This window comes from Numida meleagris, chromosome 2 (genome assembly GCF_002078875.1).
Source record: "Numida meleagris isolate 19003 breed g44 Domestic line chromosome 2, NumMel1.0, whole genome shotgun sequence".
Classification (NCBI taxonomy): domain Eukaryota; kingdom Metazoa; phylum Chordata; class Aves; order Galliformes; family Numididae; genus Numida; species Numida meleagris.
In genome coordinates this window covers 18,583,857-18,608,233 of record NC_034410.1, presented here as the reverse complement: position 1 = coordinate 18,608,233, position 24,377 = coordinate 18,583,857, and the positions used below count along the sequence as shown (strand labels likewise).

The 24,377-nt window shown below is 36.3% G+C and overlaps 2 long non-coding RNA genes across 3 annotated transcripts; both read left to right on the top strand.

Annotated features, from left to right (window-relative positions):
• LOC110394222 lies at positions 2,294-23,647 on the top strand. Of its 2 annotated transcripts, none has more exons than XR_002435461.1 (2): positions 2,294-4,687; positions 22,600-23,647. It is a non-coding gene; the product is annotated as an uncharacterized LOC110394222 (long non-coding RNA). The 2 variants fall into 2 exon arrangements; XR_002435460.1 differs by lacking the exon at positions 2,294-4,687 and adding an exon at positions 17,020-20,821.
• On the top strand, positions 4,694-13,956 carry LOC110394221. Its single transcript, XR_002435459.1, has 2 exons — positions 4,694-12,134; positions 13,019-13,956. It is a non-coding gene; the product is annotated as an uncharacterized LOC110394221 (long non-coding RNA).

The window sequence follows — 24,377 nt, the reverse complement described above, 5'->3', positions numbered from 1 at the left end:
CAGGCTATTTTTTGCTATATTCTATAGTTCTTTCCTAAAAAATCCTAATGTTCTAGTTGCCTTACTGAAAATGTCATATTTAACCTACTAAAACACTCTAATGTATTTTCCATGAGGGATAATAGTTCAGAATACATTAGTGGGTGTGCATACAGTCAGCGTAGATTCTCCTATATATATTACCTTGCATTCACTGGCATTTTACCTGCCAGTTATTTACTGGCATGTTTTTTCTCAGTCCTTTACTTCTAGCCTTTGTATTTATTGTCCTGAACTTATAATAATGATGTTATCATTTTATTATTTTTTACTTCATGAAAATTTGCCATAATTTGCCATTTATAAGTATGTGGAGGAGTATCAAATTCTGGAATTCACATGGGTATTTTTTCACTTTTTTGAGCACTCACAGTTTATACTTATTCTGCTTCCTATTTTGCATCTGCCAACAGGGGGACTTTCTTATCCCATGGCTCTTGTATTCTAGCAGTGTGATATGGACTTTGTGAAAAACGTCATAAGTAAATGATAAGTTTACTGAATGACTTTAATCTAAAGGATCATTTTGTTTTCTTCTAGGAAATCCAATGGACCATGAGACTATGACCTCCCTCTACAAAATCTGTATTGGTTCTTCCTCAAGATATCTCATTTGTTTTCGTGCTTACTAGTCCAATTTCCTGCTGGTTCAGGATGAGCAGACAGAAAAGCAGGGAGTGCTATGGTAGGCGTGTGCTACAGACTGCTGGAACAGAGCATTGAAGCATTGAAGGCCTTCTACAGACAACTAGAAGAAACCTCACATTTGCAGACTCTGGTCCTCATGGAAGACTTAACTATCCTTCAGTCAGTTTCAGTAAAGATGGGAAGGTCAGGGACAGCCTTAAGCTGCAGAGATGGTGGAGTTCAGGATCCTGAGAATTGAGTACAAGTCAAAAAGCAGGATCACAACTCTGAACCTCCATCCCAGTGTGCAGAAAGTTGAATAAGGATGACAGGAAGCCTGCATGGTTGAACAAAATGCATCTGGCCAAAATCATAAAAGGAAGCAATTAACATGTAGGAGAAGGGACGGGTCTTCTGGCAGGTTGCCTGACCGTACAGGAATGGGGTTAGAGAAACCAAGGCATATCTGGAGTTGAGTATGAAGAAGTATGTGAAGGAAAACAAGAGGGCCGTCCGCAAATATATCAGCTGCAAAAGGAAGACTAATGAAAAACAGGTCCCACTGCTAAATGGGGCAGAGGTCCTTGTCGCAAACAGTGCAGAAACAGCTGAAATATTTGGAGCATCTGGCATACAACAGGAAACAGAAAGAAATGGGACTTAGAGAGTAGAAGGCTTGAAGGAATCCTGTCAATGTGTAAAAGTACCTGATAAGGGGTACAAGAAAAGATGGAGCTGGGTTCTTATATGTGATATCCAGTGAAAAAATCAGAGGAAATGGGAGCAGAATGAAACACAGGAATTTCCATTCAAACAAGAAAAATATTTTTAATTACTGTGAACAAGGAGCAGGTTGGCCAGAGATATGTGAAGTCTCCTTCCTGGAGATATTCAAAACACAACTAAGCATTGAACTGAGGAATCTGCTTCTGTTGAGGGTTGGGATTCCTCTAGAGGATCACTGTATTGTCTTCCAACCTTTGTGATTCTGTGTTTCAGTGTTTAGGTAAATGTTTCCATTTCTCCTACTTTTCCTGATACTAACACTGTTCTAAGGCATGCTGTTCAGCAGCAAATTTAATAATATTGTGATTTTACATTTCAAATTTTCAGAACTTTTTTCTGATTTAAGAAATTTACCTTTCGATTTTCTGTATTTTCTAAAGCTTATTTTACTGATATTTTTATCTGAGACAGATTGTTCAGACTATTCTTTGTAAACAAAGTTTCAGATACTAGAAAGTAATTTCTAATATCTAGAAAGTAGTTTCTAATATCTGTAGAGTGACTACAGCTACAAGTGATGTGAAGACCTTTCTTTTTTAAGATCTTCTTTCATACTTTCACTTTCTATACTCCCATATACTCTTCAACTCTGATTTTGAGATGCTTAAAGAAAAAACAAATTATTAGCTCTTATGTCATTAGCTGTTCTGTATTCAGGGGAGTCAATTATTTACAAGGGGAGATTATGTCAGGACAAGGAGACATGGTTTTTAATTGAATGAGGGAAGATTTAGGTTGGATATCAGGGGGAGTTCTTTACTATGAGAGTGGTGAGGTGCTGGAGCAGGCTGCCCAGAGAGGCTGTGGATGCCCCGTCCCTGGAGGTGTTCAAGGCCAGATTGGATGGGTCCCTGGGCAGCCTGGTCTAGTTTTAGATGTGGAGGTTGGCAGCTCTGCCTGTGGCAGGATGGTTGGTGTTTGATGATCCTTGAGGTCTCTTCCAACCCAAGCCATTCTGATTCAATTAGGTACTGCAGTCCACAGACTATTTTATGTTTAAAAGTATTTATCAGCCATTGGCCATGTATCGTAATAATTCACATTTGGAAAAATATCCCCTTTATCCAAAACCATGATTTGGAGATATGAAAAACTCATTCCCTTTTTTTTTCCATCTTACTTAAAATTGTTCAGAATTCATAGATAATATCTTTGACCCCATCAGGACATCTTCAGGTAGCAGATATCCAGAATGATGTGTATGCCTTAGGAAGATTGTGTGGGGTCAAGAAGTTCAATTTCCAAAAGTTCTGTAGAGGATAAAGCTAAGATTTTTAAGGAGATCGCTAGACAGCAGTGCAGAGATATTGAATTTTAATGAATACAGAGCTACCTGTTGGATGGTCCCTGCCCTAGTATATGGCTATGAATTATGGTTTAAGTAATGTTTGTTGTACCTTCTTTAGGTCATTAGAACTCCTTTGTGCACACTTATTTGTAGTGGATGCTTAATGTCACTTCATCAGAGTTCCATTCTTTGAAAAATACATTTGCATCTTAATTTTTTTTTTTTTTTTGTGGATACGTTTGTTTGCATTACTGGATACATATATATATAGGAATTACTTATTGGAACCATTATGATCTGCATATATCAAAAGTAAGGATCCTCACTCAATATTTCCTTAAAAAATGAATTTTGAGATTATATTTTAAATATATTTTCCCCTCAACACAGTGATCAGGGAAGGAGTAAGAAAAGATGAAATAATAAAAGAGACATTTTTAGTCATTGTTGCTGGAATAAGCAACTCCACAGATGGAGTGTAAAATGAACTGAGTGGAGATCTGTTTGGCACTCATAAATTAATTTATGTGGGTGCTAAATAAATATACAATCTACCAGAACCATGTATTCAGAGGAAATGTATTAATTTCATTGTTTCTCTGAAAAACACAGTTCATAAAGTGAATAATTTTTACCAGAAGTTCATTTGTTCACAAACTCTGCTGCACCTTTTTCAACAGTTCCAAGATGAGGATGTAAAATTCTGTGAGACATTTAACTTATTTTAAAGAAACATATTTCACACAAATATAAACAAAATATCTTTATTCCATTATCTTTATCAGAGATAAAGAAACAACATTAAAACGGAGAAACTTCTCATATTCTTGGGGCTGCGTGGTATTTGCAACTATCATGGATGTTCAGCGTTGTGGTGAGATACAGGGCAGAGTCCTGGAAACTGTTCTTAATGTTATCTGTTACAAGGTCCTAACAACATAAGAGAATACTGTACAACCCACAGTATATATCTCCCAGAATGTTCTCAAGACTCTCCTGGATTTTGGTTGTAATTTCCAGTGAAATTAGGAAAGAGGCTTTCAGGCTTGCAGTTTCAGCTTTTTTTTCCATGTCTAAATTTTATTTATGCCCCTCTTAGCATGTCAGTCCTTTTTAAGATCTGGCTCTCAGATACTACAGTGATGAGCACTGAGTGGGAAAAAAAAAAGGTCTGAAAAGAAACAGGCTGTATTCCAGTGTGCAAATCAGGGGATACACAAAAATGGAAATCTGTGTCCCAGGCCTTGGATTCTTTGACTGGATTCCTTATACTTAAATGCTGCTTTTCTACTTCAAAGGAGGCTCTGAAGTGGTCATTAGTATTCCCTTGATATAACCTTAGTATTCCAGGGAAATTCCATCTCAGGTAATTACATTCTCCTTTACAAATACCCTGTGTCATTTCAGCTGGATATGAGATTCTTTCCTCAATACCTGTTCTTAGCTTTTGAGAGTGATACCTGTCTAGAGACAATGCTGCTGTGGATGAGAGTGCTACTTACACATTCCCTCCTTCACTTATTTCCCAAGGCAGCAGTAATTTTGATTTCTTTGTTACTGCAAAGGTTTTGGTAATTTATTAAAAGGTATTTAAATAGTATCATGTTGGAGGGCAGGTTGCTCGGCAGCACGTAGCTACTGATTTACTAATGATTTATGAGGTAATGATGTAATCCCTAGATACGTGGAATGTGGTGTTTCCAGTGTGTTCTAGTATATTTCAGCATATCCATAGTATTCTGTATCCATAGTGTTGTAGTTAACAACATATCCCATATATGGAGATTACTCGGGTAACGATATTGTTAGCGTGCGTGTTGCATAGAGCTTGTATCCCTGGACCCTGTATCCCTGGAAGCATATATACTATATAAGATGGTGTGTTGCTACAATAAAATCGGACGCATCTCATATTGAGTTGATCGTGCGTTCCCCACGCGAGTACCGGTAGGGCAACCCTTTGGGGATACCGGGGCGTTCCCCAACAGTATCACATTTTAAATATTGTGTATGTACTAAGATTGGCAATTTGATGAGAATTTTAACTGTGAAACAGTGGTTACTGTCAAATTTTAATCATGTTCCTTTTGTTTCCTGTTAGAAGAACAGCTGCATTTCTCTATAAGACAGAAATAGGAGATGATAAAGTGAATGTAGGTGGTAGAAGGAAGAAAAAGGAAATATGGGTTGTACATAAAGCAAGATAACTACGTTTAATTTTCTTTTTTTTTTCTTTTCATTTCTGAGAGTTGGTGTGCAATACATAGATTTACTTGACAGAATCACAATTTTGCTGTTATTATGCCCCCTTGATCAAATTGATTAACTTACTTGATCAAAATAAAAGATGTATTCTTTGAATGTGCTATAGAATTTCTGGCCTTCAGGGAAGGCTTTAAACAGATCATAGCAACTCCAGCTGCAGAACAAGAAGTCACCTGACAATGAAGTATTTGCTAAAATTTTTCTCTGGAAAATTCAGTGCTTCTAATTAGAAGACATTAAACAATGAACTGTATTGGGGAAATACCCTCCAATGATTAATTGCCCTGATTACAAGAAATCATTATTCTTCGTTTCACTCTTGCTTAACATCAATCATCAGCATCTTTCACTAATATTAAGTGGCTTTTTCATATCTAGTGCTTTCTCTCACAGTAGGGTGTTAAGTACTTGAATGTTTTTGAAGAGCTTTGTTTTGATTATTTAAAAATATCTGCAGTTTTAAAACATTTATTACAAAGCAACAGATATAAATAAAAATGTATAATGAAAAACTATTTCATCATCACTCAGCAGATGATGGAATCCATCTCAAAAAGGACTTCTCTTCTTCAGTGTTGATCAACAGTGAATCTCAGGAAGTCTGCTCAAAGGGCTCTTCTCTTATGACCCTTATTTCTAATTCCTCTGCAGCTACAGGACTTTGCACTAATCCTTGTTGTACTTCATGAGATTCCTGTCAGCCCATTTCTCCAGCCTGTTGCGGTCCCTCTGGCTGACAGCACTACTCTCTTGTGTACTACCACTCCAGGTTTTGTACTGTCTACATGACTACTTGTCAAGTGTTGACTGACAGATTCCCCAGTTATTGTTAGTTGTGAAAAGTCATCTACATTTTTGGATTTCTATATTATTCTGCTTCTTCCCAAATATAATATATATATATATATATATATGTATATATTTACTGAATACTTCATTCTGGTCTTTAATTGTTTCTGGTGTTATCATTGCTACCTCCATCTGATAAAGATATAACTGTTGCTAGACTTTTTTCCAATATGATTTAAAGGTAGTTTTTTTTGTCTTTTGCTCTGACAACAGTTGGCTTTACCCAACATATTTCTTGTCCCTCATCACTTCTGTATGTCTCATGACTTCTAATCTAATTTAATATCCATTTTATCTTTTCCTCAGTCTTTTGTTTCTAATTAGTTCTTCTTACTGTTGCCTTAACTTTTCCATTGAAAAGAGAATGGACTTTTGGCCGAAGATGGATAATATATACATGGCAGTGAAAAAAATTAGGGCAAATAGATACTAGTAAAAAGATACAACTACTGCTGTATTAGGCGAATAACAGAGCACTCAGGTTGTAACGCGGAAGGCCCTTCCCCATTTTGCTTGCTATTGGTTGGCCTACTTACTTGAACCTGTGTCGTAAGACGGAGAGGCTGTACTTCTTTGTTTTAATAACAATGCAAATGACCACTCTATATATGGCTTTTCGGAAGTGCGTGGACAGAGCGGGATATTCAATATGATTGGCCAGAAGCCCGCGTGAGCTTCTGGAACAGTCTAGTAAAAGATAAGAAATACTATGTAGTTCTGTAGCTTTTACCAAGAAACGTCATTTTGCTGCTCATCATATTGATGTGTAAAGTGCAGTTATTGGCCAGGACCGGGTTTTGGTTCTCTGCGTGCAAGGGTAATACGAAAGGGGTCGCCAGAGTTCGGTAACAGAGGAAAACTGGCATGAATATATTAAATTCAAGAGTGTAATCTGTACAAAACCAATTTGAATAGCCTGAAATTTTTGTCAAGGTTGGAAAAACAGAAAGGACTGAAAGGGGATGTGTGTGTATGAAAGATGAGGAAAGCCTATGCCTTAAAGATACTTTTGCAGGAAATATTGGAAAGGACACATTATCTGGATTTGAGGACGGATACTAGAGTTTAGGATAATACCCAGGTTTTTGGATTTGACTATACAGTTGATATTAAAAGGAAATTTGCCAGAAGAGTATAGGCTGAAGAAGTTATTTCAGAGGAAAACAACAAGCACTGCTAAGTCATGCTTAACTTAAACAGACCAGAACTATCAGAAGATCTGGCAGACATTTCAATTTGAATAAAAGAGACAAATCTAGTGGCAAAGATGGATCTTCACTTCCTAGCAAAGAGGTGACTGCTGAATATTTGCTTGCAGTAGACATAATAAATAATATTAATTAAAAAGAAGGCAGAGAGAAGATGGGATAAAAATATGGATTTCTGGATTCAAATGTACAACTGCCATTGACTTTCTTACTGAGAGGAAGATGGCCAGGGCTGTTATGCACCTGGTTTAGAAACTAGAACTAGGTGAGTGAGTGGACATGTAATATTGTCATTTCATATCTGGTTAGACATCTAGGATAATTTTTCTGAGACATTTACTATTTCATAAGGAACACTTCCAAAACAGCTGGTGAACAGTTACAGGCAGAGAATTTGAGAAGCATTACAAGTAGAATTTTATTATTAATTTCCTAGTATTTGTTTGTGATATTATTTCTGCCTTGATCATGGTTTATGATAAAATTTATCAAATTATAATCTCATTATCAAAATTATGTATTCTTTAGAATGTGTAGAGCTGGGGGGGATGCGGTTGGATTCTGTTCTGCCATCTTATGTCATAGTTCCATGGGAGAGTCTGGTAAACACTGCTTTTCCTACTCCAAAAAATATTCTGCGTCCTTGAAAGAAAGAAGCAAGATCTGATGATAGTGGACAGCATGATGGATGATTTCTGTAGCCAATGGTGCAAAATGATGTATATGACTAATTTTGTCTAAGCTACCCTTACCTGCTTCTGACATTCATTTGCAGCAAGGTACAGGTAAGTTTAATTCCTGCATTTGTACTGACATGCTTTTGACTTACTACATCCCACTCCACACAGGAGATAACATATATGTCTGAATATGAAAGGGAATGATTTTAAACTTGTTTTCCACAAGGTGCCTCTGAATGCCTCTAGCAAGAAGTTTTGATTTATTTTCTAACATAACTATTGTACAGTAGGCAGAAATGCCTTCCTATTGTACAATGGTTTTTGCATGAGTATACCTTCAGTGAACCAACTCAAACCTTTCTAGACTGCTGCTGAGGGATATGCCACATCTTGATGAAGCTGTTTCTTGATAACTGAGGACGAATGCTTACTGATGTCATTTATTTCTCCATGTCTTCATACTGTGTGGTCTCAGCATGCTGAGTTATGCATGGATGTTTTTTTCCTTTGGTGGACAACAGAGTCCACCTCTGGAAATCTTGTACATATGTAGCAATGAAGATATGAGTCCACATCTTCCCATTTATGGTTTTTGTATTAGTTGTTGTTTTTTTTTCTCAAATGTACATCATTCACATTACCACTGGGATGGTGTTCTCTTCCCTCCAACCTGACCTTTTTCCCATGACCATTCTCAAGTGATAACTATCATTGGTGACTGCGATGGATGTGTCCAGTCATGATAGCTGCATCTGCCTACAGATAACAACACTTTTGCCAAGGCCTAATTGAGGACTCACCAACAAAAATATGTCTAGTATGCAAGTATGACTCCCAGTTAATCATCTTACCCCGTAAATAGAGGACAGCCCAGAGCACTTTGAGCTCTCCTGCATGGCAGTAGGCTGCATGCCAGTAGGCTGCATGCCAGGATCTTCCCTTGAGTGGGGATACCTCTCAAGGTTTTGCCCTAAGGTTGAGAGATTCCTTACCTATGAGAGCTCCTTGGTGAGTTAATAATAGCTTGCTAAAACTTTACAAAACTTGCTAAATTGTAACTAAGATTGATTGTGCAAATAAACCTTTAGACATAAACCACTGACCATGTCAGGGACTAAGAAGGAGCCTGGAAAGCAAGGGGGTCCACTCTGAACCTCATGACTTAATGAGAGGGTCTCCCTGAGAGTTTCATCCGACCATGTCCTCTCTGCAGTAAATAACTGAGTGAATCTTGCCATCAAATCTAATTAAACAGCTGATTTATTTGCTACAAAATTTTGTTAAATCACTGTCTTCTATCACTAAAATATATTGCTGCTTCTCTACTGTGTGAAATGCATCACTCACTTGTGACCCCATTAGAGATCCGAGTTTAGTGATTATGATATTACAGCTTTCCACAACTTCATAAAAATGCTGAGATTAGAGATTACAATTAAGAATGAAATTCTGAAATGCTATTGCTGGGGCTAAAGTACATTGCAGAAAGAAAACGAGTAGTAAGTTTTCTACAGCTGTTTCTTCTGTATTATAGTTGTGTAGAAAAGGCTTTAAGGAGATGGAAGCTGTCAGAGAAAGATGAAGAGAATGGACTTATGTTCAAGTTTTTCAGCTATTCATCTCTCAAGATGACTGGCTGCCAAGCAGTTCTGAGTACACTTTACCTAATAAAACTGACCTAAATGAAGTGCATAAGCTCAAATAGATCCACTTCCTTTTATTTCATTTATCCATAGTGGATAGCAACAGACACTACCATAAAACAGCAACAGCTTAGGTGAAAAGTATTCTAAATTTAGTTTCTTGAAGAAAGATGAACATCGCAGATTTTTGTTTGTTTAGTTGGTTGTTTGGCTGCTTTTTTTGATCCCAGACCTTCTATCAGATCCAAAAGAGTAAACTTCTGATGGCATGGTGCTATCAGTTGAACTTTATACAGATATGAAGACCCAACACATTTTTCAATGGCAGAATTGTGTCTATGGTTTATATTAAAAAAATCACCTTTCACCTGAAATAGAATTCTTTGTAAGAAATAAGCTGTAAAAATTTTCAATTTTCTGTTTAGGATTTGATAAAGACCCATACGACTTCTCTAGTTAGTATTTTTTTTTTTTTAAAGCTGAAATATCCAAGCACTTGCTAAATATTTTACATCAAAACATGTCAATGGAATAGCTCAGTAATTCAGTTTATTTCTTATTCTGTATGTTAGCAACATTTTGTTGAACGTTGGATCAATTTCTAGTTACATAGTACAACATGTTTCAAATTGGATCTTTCCTGAATTGTATTGAAAAGTGTTGTTTAGAAAAGTGACAACAAAAATAATGCCATCACATTATCACACCTTGGTACTAAAAATAGAAGTCATGGAATGTTAATTCAGTCAGCATGTGTATTATTACTCTCTGCATCATGTTATTTGATCCACTGAAAGTGTAGATACACTGCTCTTTAAGTATAATCATGGAATACAGGTTCATTCCATCCATACTGTAGTACTAAGTGAAAAGAATATTTCTGAGGTGGTACTAATTGCTGTACGCCCTTTTGGACACCCTTGGATGTTATATGGGAGAATGTCAGGGTAAAGCAATTTAGTCTTCCTTTGTCATGATGATGAAATGGTAAAACATTGCTTTAATTTTCCTCTTTTTAGGTACATATTCTAGAACAATAATGTATCCTGGTAGGCAGTATATACTTCATGCAGTCAAGTTGCTATTAAGGTGACTATTTGATCTGAAAATATAAAGATAAAACTTCATAGTGATATTATGTCATGAAAGCAAACGGCCTTTGTTTTAGGTGAAGCATGTGAAGGAATGAAAATAAGCAGATAATTACATTTTTTAGTATTGGATATTTTTTGCTCATGAGAAATATTCAACAGAAAAATTATTTGTCTTGATAAGTACGAGTTTGCAAGTCACCTGAGAATATCTTGTTTAGGTTTTAGAATAACTTCGTCTGCAGAAAGTAACTATTTTATCTGTATTTCTTTGTATCTTTGTAATGGGTTTAAAAATCTGAGTCAATGCTGCAGCTGGTTGTGGGAACAGTTAATAGTAGGTAGAAATTTACTAATTTTAGTCTTCTATTTCAACATGCAGACAAATCTTTTATTATTGTCTGATGATTACTTACGTGAATCAATTAATGACTGCTAGTATTTTTTAAACTTTGTTTAAAATTTGAATTCTTGTATTCATAAGGAACAATGTTAATGATTTTTTTACAGTTAATGACAAGCCTTTGTTTATTTTTAAACACCTTTTAGCTTTGTAAATTATATCTATCTCTGATCACCAGAAATGCTCAGATGTTAGGATCTAATTTCTCTGTCCCGTTTAACTGATACAAGGGATAGAGGTATGAATCTCAGCCATTTTATTTCCCAAACATTCTATAGTTTTGTTCTTAATATGTGATAAATTCAAAGTTAAAGTCATGACTAGATAGATTCTTTTTGCATGATTCCTGTATATGTTGCTGCATATATGATATACATAAAATGAAAACATAGAATCATTTTATATGTTTGCACCAAGAATAATATGCATGTGGATATATGTATATATGCAAATATATATTTATGCATATAAATATATGAAGGACACATATATGTGTATTTATACACATATTTATGTTTTAGGACATGGCTATAATCAAATTGATTTTCATTATGAGCTCAGACAAATTTTTTATAATCTTCACTGTGTAAGACAAAGTGAATACTAACAACATGAAAGCACACAATTCAAAAACAATTAATGCTGTTGCTCACCCTATATTCAATTATGCTCTTTCATTTAATGCTCCCTAGAGTGACTATCATCCCTATATAAATAAGTTGTTATGCCACAGAATTCAATAGGAAGCCACATACAAGGACATGTACCATCTTTAATTAATTAATTCTTTCTGATTAAAAACTCGTTCCATTGATCTTTGGTGCGCCATGTACAGTTTGGAACACAGCTTTGAAAGAACATATTGCTAGAAGGAAGAAAATCCATTAAATAATTAAAATATATATTAATAAAACATATCTTTGTTTTATGGGAATGTGAAAAATAGGGTGTCAGAGCAAAGAGCATTTAGATTTTGAAAAGGGAATGGAAATGCTGACACCTGGAAGCTCCTGTTTTTTCAATGATACAGTAATAAATCACTTCACTTTCCTATTAAAAAGAAGCTGCCACACCTGTAAATCCACTGTGGGTACTAAAATCAAATCATTTATCTTCCTACATAGATAACAAATCCAATTAAGACACATCAGACGGTGATGCCTTATTAAAAAGGCTCCAATTTTACCTTGAATAATCACAAATGGGTATTTATTTAAAATACCAGGAAGTGAGGAGACATTAAAAGACAACAACTGTAAGTATACTTTAAGTAAAATTCCAAGGTATATTTTGAATTCACATTTACTTCTCATGTAATCATCATAGCCTGTTTTAATTTAAAATAATTGCTTTTCCTGTTTCAATTTTCTTGTGCAGATAAATAAGTCTATTGTAAGGCAAGCACTGAGGAATCTTAGGATACTCTGAGCTTATCCTATGAGACACCTCTGAATATTTTCTTCCCACAAGAATAATATCTTCAAAAGAATTATGCACTATCCTTTGTCTAGATGCTATAAAGAGTGGTAACTTGATAGTACTCTGTCAGATTACTCTGGCATTTTATTAACTACGTGAATGGACCTGAATCAGTTTTTAATTAGTGGTGATGGTGAGAATAAAAACGGTAGCCCTGGCTTGTTGATAAAGCCATTGAGTATTTGGCTGCATGTCTGGGAGCGTGTATATATATTTATGCGATGAAGGTGGTTTTGTATGAATCTGACTACACAAGTAGTGACTGAGAATTTCAACATCTTTTTCCCTTGGAAAACTGGATTCACTTTTAACATTTTGAACTCAATAATTCAAACGTACATTCATTTTTGAAGTTGGAAACGCTTTAAGAAGTGTACAGCATATAAGTACTATTAGTAGAGAATCAACGTATGCTTAATAGTTTTTGTGTATTTGTAGCTTAGCTAATTTATTTGGAAAACATTCTGCACAGTCAGTATTTTGATTTAAGGTTCTTATAATATTAATAATAAATCTTATAATACACAATATTCTTCAGTCATCTTTTTCCCTAACTTTATGATTTTTAATGAGTCAACTTTCCTTTATTTTTCACTTAGAAATCTTTGAAAACTTCATTTAGAAAAATTTCCACTAAACTGACATTTATTCTTTACACAGATAGAAGGAAGTCAGAGAAGAGAACATGGACAGTTTAGGCCTCACTCTACATACTTGTATGAGAAAAAGGCAGTTGTAATGCCCGAAAACATCCCATCACACTGATGCCCAACAACTGTTTGCCTTTCTTATGAGATGTTAAGAAAAAAACCCTGTAAATCTTTCTACCAGAGCATATAAGTAGGTATTCAGCCTTAAGCTTCAGCATGGTTTCCTCTTCAGTGGGAATATATGAAAGCAGTATTTTAATGCTTTGTAGAGCTGATGCACAACACTATGCATTATTTCCACATTACTGTGATCTGCTGCTTTACATGATCCTTTACAAAGTTCAGAACAACAGCCAATCACAAAATAAACTTGTTGGTGTTACTGTATATATCTCTAGGGATATCAATTAATCTGTGTATCATTTAGCATTTGGTATTAGTTTTATTAAATATGCAGATTTATTAATATTTTACTGTGTCATTTAGTTGGATGTTTAAAAAAAGATTTTATGAATCTATTATTTAAATGAGATAAAGGATTATATGGTTCTTTATGCAGAAAATATCTCTCATCTCTCTTACTTTATTATCTCATTTGGTTTTAGATGAAGGATGTCGGATTGCATAATGAGGGAACGAGATCTCATTTTCACCAAGGCTGCTCAAATTTAATGCATGGGCTTCAAGCTCCACTGTTCTTCTAAGTAATAAGTCTCTATATGTAATACTTTTTTGCTTGCAAAATGTGGAATAGCACATTGTGAAGTTTCTAATTCCATGGTGATCAAATGCCTGGGCCTATTATTTGAAAAGTCTACACTATATTATTTCTTTCTGTGTTATAGCTTTTTCTTCCTAAAAAGAAGTGTGTTATTCCTGAAGGAAATATGTGTGATTGTCTTCCTCTAGAGCTTTTGGAAGACAGAAAATACATGTGGTCAAAGACTATCTAGCAATGATGCGTTTCACATATACATGATATACATTTCAAATCTCTTCTGAAAATCTAACCACAAGTGGAAATGGATTTCAGAGGTAAGCCAGAATCAGCAAACAAACAATTTTTTTAATATTACTTGATTTAAAGTTGGCTGCACATCAACTGTCTCTGGTGACCATCTTCCTTTTTTTAATTATCATCCTTGTGTTCTCCAAGCTTCTTTTTAGAGTACCCAGCAATTTTTTTTTAGTGAGTGGTTTGCTCTGAAATGGAATATCAGATGTGGAATGGACACAGATTCACTTGAGTATCTAAGTTTAATAGAATATTATGAAATAATCTAAGACGTGGAGCTCTCGGAAAGAGTTCAGAGGAGGGCAACTAAGATGATCAGAGGGCTGGAGCACCTCTCCTGTGAGGAAAGGATGAGAGAACTGGGCTTGTTTAGATTGGAGAAGAGAAGGCTCCGGGGAGATCTCATTGTGGCCTTCCAATACTTGAAGAGAGCGTATAAACAGGAGGGGGAACGATTGTTCACGAGGGTGGATAGTGATAGGACAAGGGGGAATGGTTTTAAACTGAGACAGGGGAGATGTAGGTTAGATATTAGGAAGAAGTTTTTCACACAGAGGGTGGTGACGCACTGGAACAGGTTGCCCAAGGGGGTTGTGGATGCCCCATCCCTGGAGGTGTTCAAGGCCAGGCTGGACGTGGCTCTGGGCAGCCTGGTCTAGTGGCTGGCGACCCTGCACTTGGCAGGGGCATTGAAACTCGATGATCTTTGAGGTCCTTTTCAACCCAGGCCATTCTATGATTCTATGATATTTTAGCTATCTCCATTTGTTGCCATCTACAAGCAACTGGAACAGAAGAAGGTTATCAGGAGTAGTCAACATGGATTCACCAAGGGGAAATCATGCTTGACCAACCTGATAGCCTTCTATGATATCATCACTGGCTGGGTAAATGGGGGTAGAGCAGTGGATGTTGTGCACCTTGAATTCAGCAAGCCTTTGACACCATCTTCCACAGAATCCTTGTTATGAAACATTGAAAATGTGGGGTAGATGAGTGGATGGTGAGGTGGATTGAGAACTGGCTGACTGGCAGAGCTCAGAGGGTTGTCATCAGCAGTGCAGAGTCTGGTTGGAGGCCTATAACTAGCGGTGTTCCCCCAGGAGTCAGTGCTGTGTCTGGTCTTGTTCAACATCTTCATCAACAACCTGGGTGAAGGGACTGAGATCACCCTCAGCAAGTTTGCTGATGATACAAAGCTGGGAGGAATGGCTGACACACTGGAAGGCTGTGCTACCATTCAACAAGACCTGGACAGGCTGGAGAGTTGGGCAGAGAGGAATCTGATGAGGTTTGACAAAAGTAAGTGTAGAGTCTTGCACCTGGGAAGGAAGAAACACATGCATCAGTACAGGTTAGGGGATGACCTGCTGGAGAGGAGCTCTGTGGAGAATCAGCTGGGCGTCCTGGTGGACAACAGGTTGGCCATGAGCCAGCAGTGTGCCCTTGTGGCCAAGAAGTGGCCAATAGTATCCTGGGGTGCATTAAAAAGAGCATAGCCAGAAGAGTGAGAGAGGTTATCCTCCCCCTCTACTCTGCCCTGGTGAGGCCACACTTAGAATACTGTGTCCAGTTCTGGGCTCACTTGTTCAAAGAAGACAGGGATCTCCTAGAAGGTGCCCAACGGAGGGCTTGAAAGATGATTAAGGGCCTGGAGCATCTCCCATATGAGGAAAAGCTGAGTCTGTTCAGCCTAGGGAAAACTAAGAGGGCATCTGATAAATGTTTATAAATATCTAAGGGGAGGTAGGAGGCAAACAGGTGAGACCAGGCTCTTCTCTGTGGTGTATAGCAATAGGACAAGGAGTAATGGCCTAAAACTTGAACAGAGGAAGTTCTGGACTAACATGCAGAAGAAATTCTTTTTGATGATGGTGATGGAGCGCTGGAACAGGAGAGAGGTTGTGGAGTCTCCTCTGGAGATATTCAAGACCCATCTGGATGCGTACATATGTGACCTTTTGTAGGGTACCTGCTTTAGCAGGGGGGTGGGACTCGACAGTCTCTTCAAGTCCCTTCCAACCCCTGCAATTCTGCAATTCTGTGATCAGCTGAAATCTAGAAGAGAGCTAAGACAAAAGCTCTTACTTTCTTGTTTGCTGGGTCAGGGCCATCAATCTCAAATCTCACATGCATAGCAAAGTGAATATGAAAATAACACTTTTTGCAATAACTTTTTGTGACATTGCTAAGAACTGTTCGTTGCCCTGGGAGCACGAAGCCAAAATATGCGACTACCAGCCGCAATTCATGGAATCATAACTGAAATCGAAACAGAGCCAAATTGCAAGGGGTCATAGACCTAGAAAAACAATTTCTGAAAGGTAAGATCAGTGTAACATGATCAGTGTAATATGTTTAATACCTACTGGAAAGTCAGTCTTTCTGATTATTTAATGTTTCATCTTTTTTTTTTTTNTTTTTTTTTTTTTTTTTTTTTTTTGTAGAAATTGCAAACAGGCTTTTCTGTAGACATTATCAAAGATGTGGGGACCTGCAGGAAGGAGATGGTATGCAGAACTGTGTAACTGTTGCAGAAATGTTATCAGGAGCTACACTGAAACCATAATTGCAGGGAAGCTGAATTTGCAGGTGTCATGGTTTTATGATTTTCGGTTATTGGTACTCCACATCATAACATCATGTAGTGAATGTACCTGGTTCTCAGAAGAGAAGGACTACTACAGTCCCCACAGTACTTTTCTCCTCTGTTACCATTTTCCACCAGGAGGGAAAAGATAAAAGCTCGCAGTATAAAAACTTGCAGATCACGAGGCCTCGTCCCTTTTTCTGCCGTCTCTCGTCTTGGCAGCACCTCGCTCTCCAGCTGTCTTATCATCAGTAGTAGAGTAAGGCCTACCTTGATTTTGGGACATTCTCTCTCTCTGTATTGGATTTATCAGCTTAAATTTTAATTATATTGTATTATAGTGTGTTGTTTTGCATTCTGATATTTTATTTAGTAAATTTGTTTCTCCTCAGATTGTTGCCGCTGTTCTTTGCTCTCAGGGCCATCTCCCTATGCTTTTCCCCTTTCCCCTTTTCCCGGGGTGTGGGCCCGTGGGTCCCCCATCCCCTTTGTCACGGAATCGGACCTAACGCCCGTAAACCGTTGACAGCAGGATTAATATGGGGATATATGGAAAATATAACAGAATGTACTGCTTAACAGAGAAATTGGCAGATGTGGAAAGATAATGGAACTTTTCCCCTTCTCTCAAATTGTTTCACAAAATTAATTCAGTGCATTTATAAAATTATTGTTTCATTTTGTTCAAAAAATCAGTGGGAATTATCCATTAATTTTTCTCTGTGTTGTTATTAGTGTATAGCTGGATACCATGAATATTGAGGTGGGTGATCACATACAATTAAGCACGGAATTCCTCGGTTAATTTTTGTTGATTCCAGAGAGTTTGCTTCATTTTATACCTATAAGAATGCGTGCAAGTTCTTCCCGTGCTCTCAAGTCAGCATTTTGGCTTTTGCAACGCCATCTTCACTCCTTTTTAAGGTGTAGATACCAGGTAACAATAAGTTGTCCTCACTGGGGCACTGCTGACTTTGTAAAAAAATAAATGTAAATTGCTGGTCTTTTATCAAGCTAAGAAGCAAGTCTGAGTTCATTCTAGCATAAGATTGACAGAGATGATTGTAGTCAAATACAATCATCCATAAGAAATAGAGCTAGGCTTTAACACCAAGTTTTCTAAAATTAGTAAAAAAATTCCTAGCACAGTCTGCAGTCAAAGAGAAGATAAATAATCTGAAGGCATTCCATCATAGCAGATCACATTTATTAGGCTATTCTGTATACGATAGCTCTCCAGATGGTTCCTACCATTACATTTAATAGCTAACTTAAATGTCAGATAGAAACTTCAAAATACGCTGATGAAATCACTAAAGGCAATATGTGGCTTGCTCATGCACAGAATAATTGTTATTCAGTTGTTGTCAAATAATGAATTTTAATGGCAAGAAAAGAAATTTCAATAAGCATTACTCAAACAATAATTGAAGATTTATTATATCATAAATAGTTATTTTGTGGGATGGATTATTGCGTTAGTGAGTCTAGCATTGAATTATGAATTATGTAATCGTCAAAAAACTCATTTGATTCATTCTTCAGAACTATCTGATCCAAACTTCCTGCAGGCCTCTGTAGAAGACAGAAGTTAAATTCCTTTCTGTAAGCTATCGAAACAGAACAAAACAAAGTTCTGAGCTATTAAACCAACCTTTTGGTACACATGCATAGATAAAATAATACATTTATTAAAGGGAAATGTCAATCGGTGACATGGAATCACAAAATATGTGATTCTTTGATTCAAATGGAGATAAGGCTGCCAGAATACAAAACTACTTTATGAGCTTATCCAGATTTTTCTCCTTGATCTTCTGTGAAGTGTACTCACTGTACATTCACTGAAGGAGTACATAGGAAAAGAAAGGGAGGTATGAAGATGGTTTAAGAGAAATGGCTTTGACCTTGACAAAAACGTACAAAATAAGAAAATGGAATAAAACATATACAGTGTAAGTAACTATACATTTATACCATTCCAATTTAACTAAATCAGTGTAAAAGTATTTTTAAAAGCCCCCCAGATAACTTTACTCCCAGAAATAAATGTAAAAATTTTTACGAAAAAAGAATTAACTCCATCTATATTTTCTTTTCTCAGTACTTGTTTGAAGTTGGCCTAACTGTTTGCCTAACAGATATTATCAGCAATGCTTAAAATTAGATGTAGTATTTTGACGTCTATTTCCACAGGCTAGAGGCCTATACAGAATCTTTTGAGTGCACAGATGTCATTTTAGTTCTTATCATTTCAGGCTTCTGTCAAAATGTGTTATTTTATAACAATAATTCATTAGAGCAGCAATACTGAAATTTGACTTGATTACTAATCCAATACCAAAATTTACACTGATACAAAAAAATAATTATTCTATTTCAGTGGTAATGCCTGCATACAAAATGTCAAAGCCAAAGCATAATTTTATTGGTTCTCTAAAGTATTTTCTTAACTCTCTCTTGTAGAATAAATCATATCTTACATGACATTAGAAATTCAAGATTTGTTTTTTGTTGTTTTTTTTTTTTTTAATATTGGTAAGTCCATGAAGTGTTCATGTCTATAAATGACTACATGAGCATGTTACTTTGACTCAAAATTAATTTCTAAGAATTATGAGAGAAAAAAAATCCATATTAGAACTTTAAAATCTCATTTGATTCTCTTCATTTTCACAAGCAGTTTTCTTAATTAAAAGGATGAAACCCTTCAGTGCAGTGAAATCTTTTGGAAAATTGTCTTGAACTTCAGTGAAGTCAGCATTATCCAAAGCAAACAATCATAACAGAGCATAATTTTAAAAATATGTCTGAAAGGACATAATAATGGAAATATAATTCATCTATATATATCGACCATTCAAATAGAATCCAAACATCCGGATTCTCTAAACATTGTCCATATATGTCATGAAGTAACTAATGAGAATGAGCATTTTAAGATGGACCTTCATACCAGTACACCCAACATGAACTTTTCTAGTTCATCTTTTCAACTTTATTCTGCATTACATGAAATCTGTTTGCATTCTTATTTTGGATATAAGACATGTGTTTTGCACTTAGCTAGATGGATATTAATAATATGATCTCTTAAGTCCTAAATACCTCTAATTCTGGCTAAATGTAAAGAATATGAAGATGATGAACATTTATGAAAATTAGTCTGATTTACATATCTGTCCATGAATTCAGATACAAAGGATTGTTCAGACTGAAAATTCTTCCTGAATCTCTATGGGCCGAAGATATAAGAAGTGTACAACAATTTTACTTGCTCATGTAACAGTCTTCTTAGGTGAAGTAGGAGTGTTTGAAAATTTGCTAGTATTAAAAAGCACATTAAATAAGAATGCAAGCAGAAGATGACATCTCTGTACATCATTTCTGAGACAAAATCTGTTTTTTCCCACTTTTTCCAGTGAACCTGTATGATCCCTTTTTTGTTTCCAACATTCACGTTCACATTTAAATTACAAAATAAAAATTAAAAGATGTATAATCTTCCTACTTGCTTTTCCAGTATCAAACTGATTATGTTGCTTTTCCACCTACTTAAGCTCCTGCATGAAACACAAGTTCTTTCAATAAATGTAAGACCATTTATTTACTCTACATCTCTTCTACACTTCCTTAGTAAATGAATAATTCAATATCGTCATATTAGTATTCATGCACATCCTCATCATTTAGTGATGACAGTAAATCAAAGCTGAAAACATGTCTGTTTACAGAGAAATTAACATATTTCATATACTGTATGCAAATACTATGCAACTTTTGTTATTTCTTCTGAAGGCAGTATGCTCATTCTTCTGATACATTTAATTACTTCTGTATCCAAGTTTGACTTGCTGATGAGATGTATTTGTTGTTTTCACTACTGTGCTTCGAGTCTTATTCCTGTTCATGAACTTGGCATACTGATTCCAAGGTGCATCATCTTTAAAAACTCTGTCATTTTAAGTGTAGTAAGTTAATACAAAGGGAAAATAATATTACTGGAAGTTGAACAGGTGACAAAAGTTAACATTTAAACAGAAATATTTGCTCTATTTTTCATTGAATCCTAGTTAAATTATTGTAAGTTCTTTGTTTTGTGCTTTTTAATTAATTTGTCTTCTCCTCATGCAAGAAGAAAATGTTCTTTCATCAGGCATTTAATTGAAAACCGACTGTGTAGGACTGAACACTGAAATATACTGCTGGTAATGTTTTCTTTGTTAATAACTCAAATTTTTGCTTTTTTCATTATTTCATTCAGTAGTCTTTCACAGCATAAAAATTATTCATATATATAACAGGATGATCAGAAATTAGTTCTGTGTCATAAATATATACCTTAGCTAAGAAATCTGTTATTAATTGCATATGTACACTCCAAGTTATAGCCTAAAAGATAAGCTGTTTTACCCAGACACATTCATGACAAGTTATCATGTCACATAAAGTGATTATAAAAAAGCACTTAAGAAACATACAATGATCTGGAGTATTGTGTCCAGATCTGGGCTTCTCAGTTCAAGAAAGACAGGGAACTACTGTAGAGAGTCTAGAGAAAAGACGATGAGGGGCCTGGAGCATCTCTCTTATGTGGGAAGGCTGAGAAACCTGGGACTGTTCAGCCTGGTGTAGAGAAAACAGAAGAGGATCTTATCAGTGCTTATAAATATCTAAAGGTCAAGTGGATTGAGCCAGGCCCTTTTCAGCTGTGTCCTGTGACAGGACAAGGGGCAATGGGCACAAACTAAAGCATAGGAAGTTCCATACGAACATGAAGAAAAACTTCTTTGCTTGAGGGTGACAGAGCACTGGAACAGGCTGCCCAGAGAGGTTGCAGAGTCTCCTTCTGTGGAGATATTGAAAACCTGTCTGGATGCTTTTCTGTGTAATCTACTGTAGGGAACCTGCTTTAACAGGTTGGTCTAGACGATCTCCAGAGATCCCTTCCAACCCCTACGATTCTGTAATTCTGTGGCTAACAGATATGTACTTATAATATTGTTTATCTACTCAAAGTATAGCAGTAAGTGCAGCAATCAGTTTCCTAGAAGAACTGTAGTGGTTTTAATATCATATAATGTTTCTGTTTGCTGTGGATTAATGGCAAATGTTCCCATAATTGTGATTATTAGAGATAAAAAGGCATGAAATTCAGTTTTTACTTGCAAAGTACAGCAGCTCTAAAAAGAGTTTGAACAAAACTCGTCATAATTTGTAGATGTTTGTTGAATTAAGCAATATTAGCAAGACTATCTACAGTATTGATCTGATCATTATCATTATGTTGATAGTTCAAATAGTACATAAACAGATATTATGGTTTCATTTCTTCAGTGCTGCAAATTCTGCTAGTCTATTTACTATTTATTAGAGTGGAAATAGAACAAAACAGTTTTCTATAGAGAAATAGAAAAATGTATTCTCTACTGTATTTCCTAAATAAATATTTGTTTTTACTTCACTGACAGTGGCAAGTTTGTCAAATTGCACAACAAAAGAGTAAATCTAACTTACTGATTAATGACGTTTCAAGAAAATGAAAAGAACAGCAAAATGGTGATTGTCATTTTTTTGCAATGGTGATGACATCAAATTTGTCTTGCTTTGTACCTCTTAGCAATGAGAAAAAAAATACAGCATATATTTGCCATAGCAAGTTTGATGCTGGTAATGCATTAGGGTCAAATATGCCTTAATGCAGTGTATTCTCTCTGATTTTTTTTTTAATACTTGATCAGGTAAAAATGCTGCAGGGAGAAAGAAATATTCATAGCTTTCTTTGAGAAAACTTCAGACTTCAAAAATTAATTTTGGGGAACCACAGGAAGCAGGAAATGAATACATTTTGTTTCAGTGTGGCACCTGGCTTTCCAGCATGTTTTCATGCAAAATGCCCCAAATTATAACCTATTCCTAGGTGATTCCTTCGAGAAAGGCAGTATGGAGTGTAAATGTAAATTTAACTTCATCCCATCTTCCTCAGCAAACTCCAGAACATCAGCCAGCTCGGTAACATGCCTCCTCTCCAGGAAATCCTCTGCAGCCCCTTAGATACACCTGTGAAAAGGCTTTATGGCACATGAGGAAGGTACAGAAAAAAATAAAATTAAATTAACATATATTTAATATCTAGTCCTCAGTCTTGTAATATGTTACTAAATAATAAGTAAATAGATTTGCAATAGACATAAAATTCACGATTCCGTTAGGAGTGTTTGTTTGTAGTTGTAGCACATGCTATAGATCTCAGAAACTGGAGAATGTCTTGATTAGATCTGAAACACTATATTGCCTGCCTTTGGATAAATTTTTCATGACTTATTCAGGAGGGGGTTCATTTTATTGTCAGTCAGGCTGGGATTTGTTCTTTTATGTTGAACTTCCTGAAGGAGGATTCATAGTTGGCAAATGCACAGCAACTAGTAAAGGTGCTCTTCAGAAACTCATATTTGAGCACTATGTGGTAATGTTTATGCACATGTGAAGAATAAATTATCCCTTATTAGAATAATCTGATGTCCATCAGTTTTAAAAATTGCCTCAACCAGGGCTGATGCTGCTGTTTTTTCAAAAGCTATCTTCTTTGTTCTAAACTTATTCATTGATTTATAAAGCATAAGACTGCAACATGACATCAGAATAAAACTCTGCAAGTGGCAGTGTGCTCTTGCACTCCAACAATGAAAGAACCAAGTGAATCTGAACTGATTTTTCATATACTTGATAGTAATAAAATCAGTAACAGAAAGATGTTAGCTGTGTGACTTTCTCAGTCTTCATGTCTTTAAAAAAATATATAAGAAGTTGACAAAGGAGTTAAAAATTTTCAGGATCAAAACTCAGATTCATTCCTTGCTTTATCTTTTTCTCAGTGATCTGCTTGCACGAGATACTTTCATTCATTGGAACAAACCAGCAAGAAAATAACAGCCTTTTTTTTTTCCTGTTGTGTTCATCTTGATTTAAGCACATGGAGATTCTAGGTCAAGAAATAATATGATTGCAATATAAAAATACCTGTACAAATGATATCTATTTTTCATTTGTTTCCTCGCATTTATGTTTCATAAAAGAATCATAGAATCATAGGATGGTTTGAGTTGGAAAGGACCATTAAGACCATCCAATTCCAACCCCCTTGCTATAGGCAGGGAAACCTCCCTCTAGACCAGGTTGCTCAAAGCCCCATCCAGCCTGGCCTTGAGTGCTTCCACTCAAGGGATGGGGCATCCACAACCCCACTGGGCAACCTGTTCCAGTGTCTCACCTCCCTCACAGTAAGGAATTTTTTCCTAATATCTAGTCTAAATCTACTTTCTTCCAGTTTATAACAATTTCCCCTCAGCCTGTCATTACATGCCCTTATAAAAAGTCCGTCCCCAGCTTTCCTGTAAGCCCCTTTCAGGTACTGGAAGGATGCTATAAGGTCCACTGGAGCCTTCACTTCTCCAGGCTGAAGAGCCCCAGCTCCCTCAGCCTGTCCTCCTAGGGGAGGTGCTCCAGCCCTTTGATCATCTTCATGGCTCTCCTCTGGACTTGCTCCAACTGCTCCATGTCCTTCTTGTGCTGGGGGCTCCAGAACTGAACACAGTACTCCAGGTGGGGTCTCATAAGAGTAGAGTAGAGGGGCAGAATCACCTCCCTCATCCTGCTGGTCACACTTCTCTTGATGCAACCCAGGGTATGGTTGGCCTTCTAGGCTGCAAGTGCACATTGCTGGCTCATGTTGAGTCTTTCATCAACCAACACCCCCAAATCCTC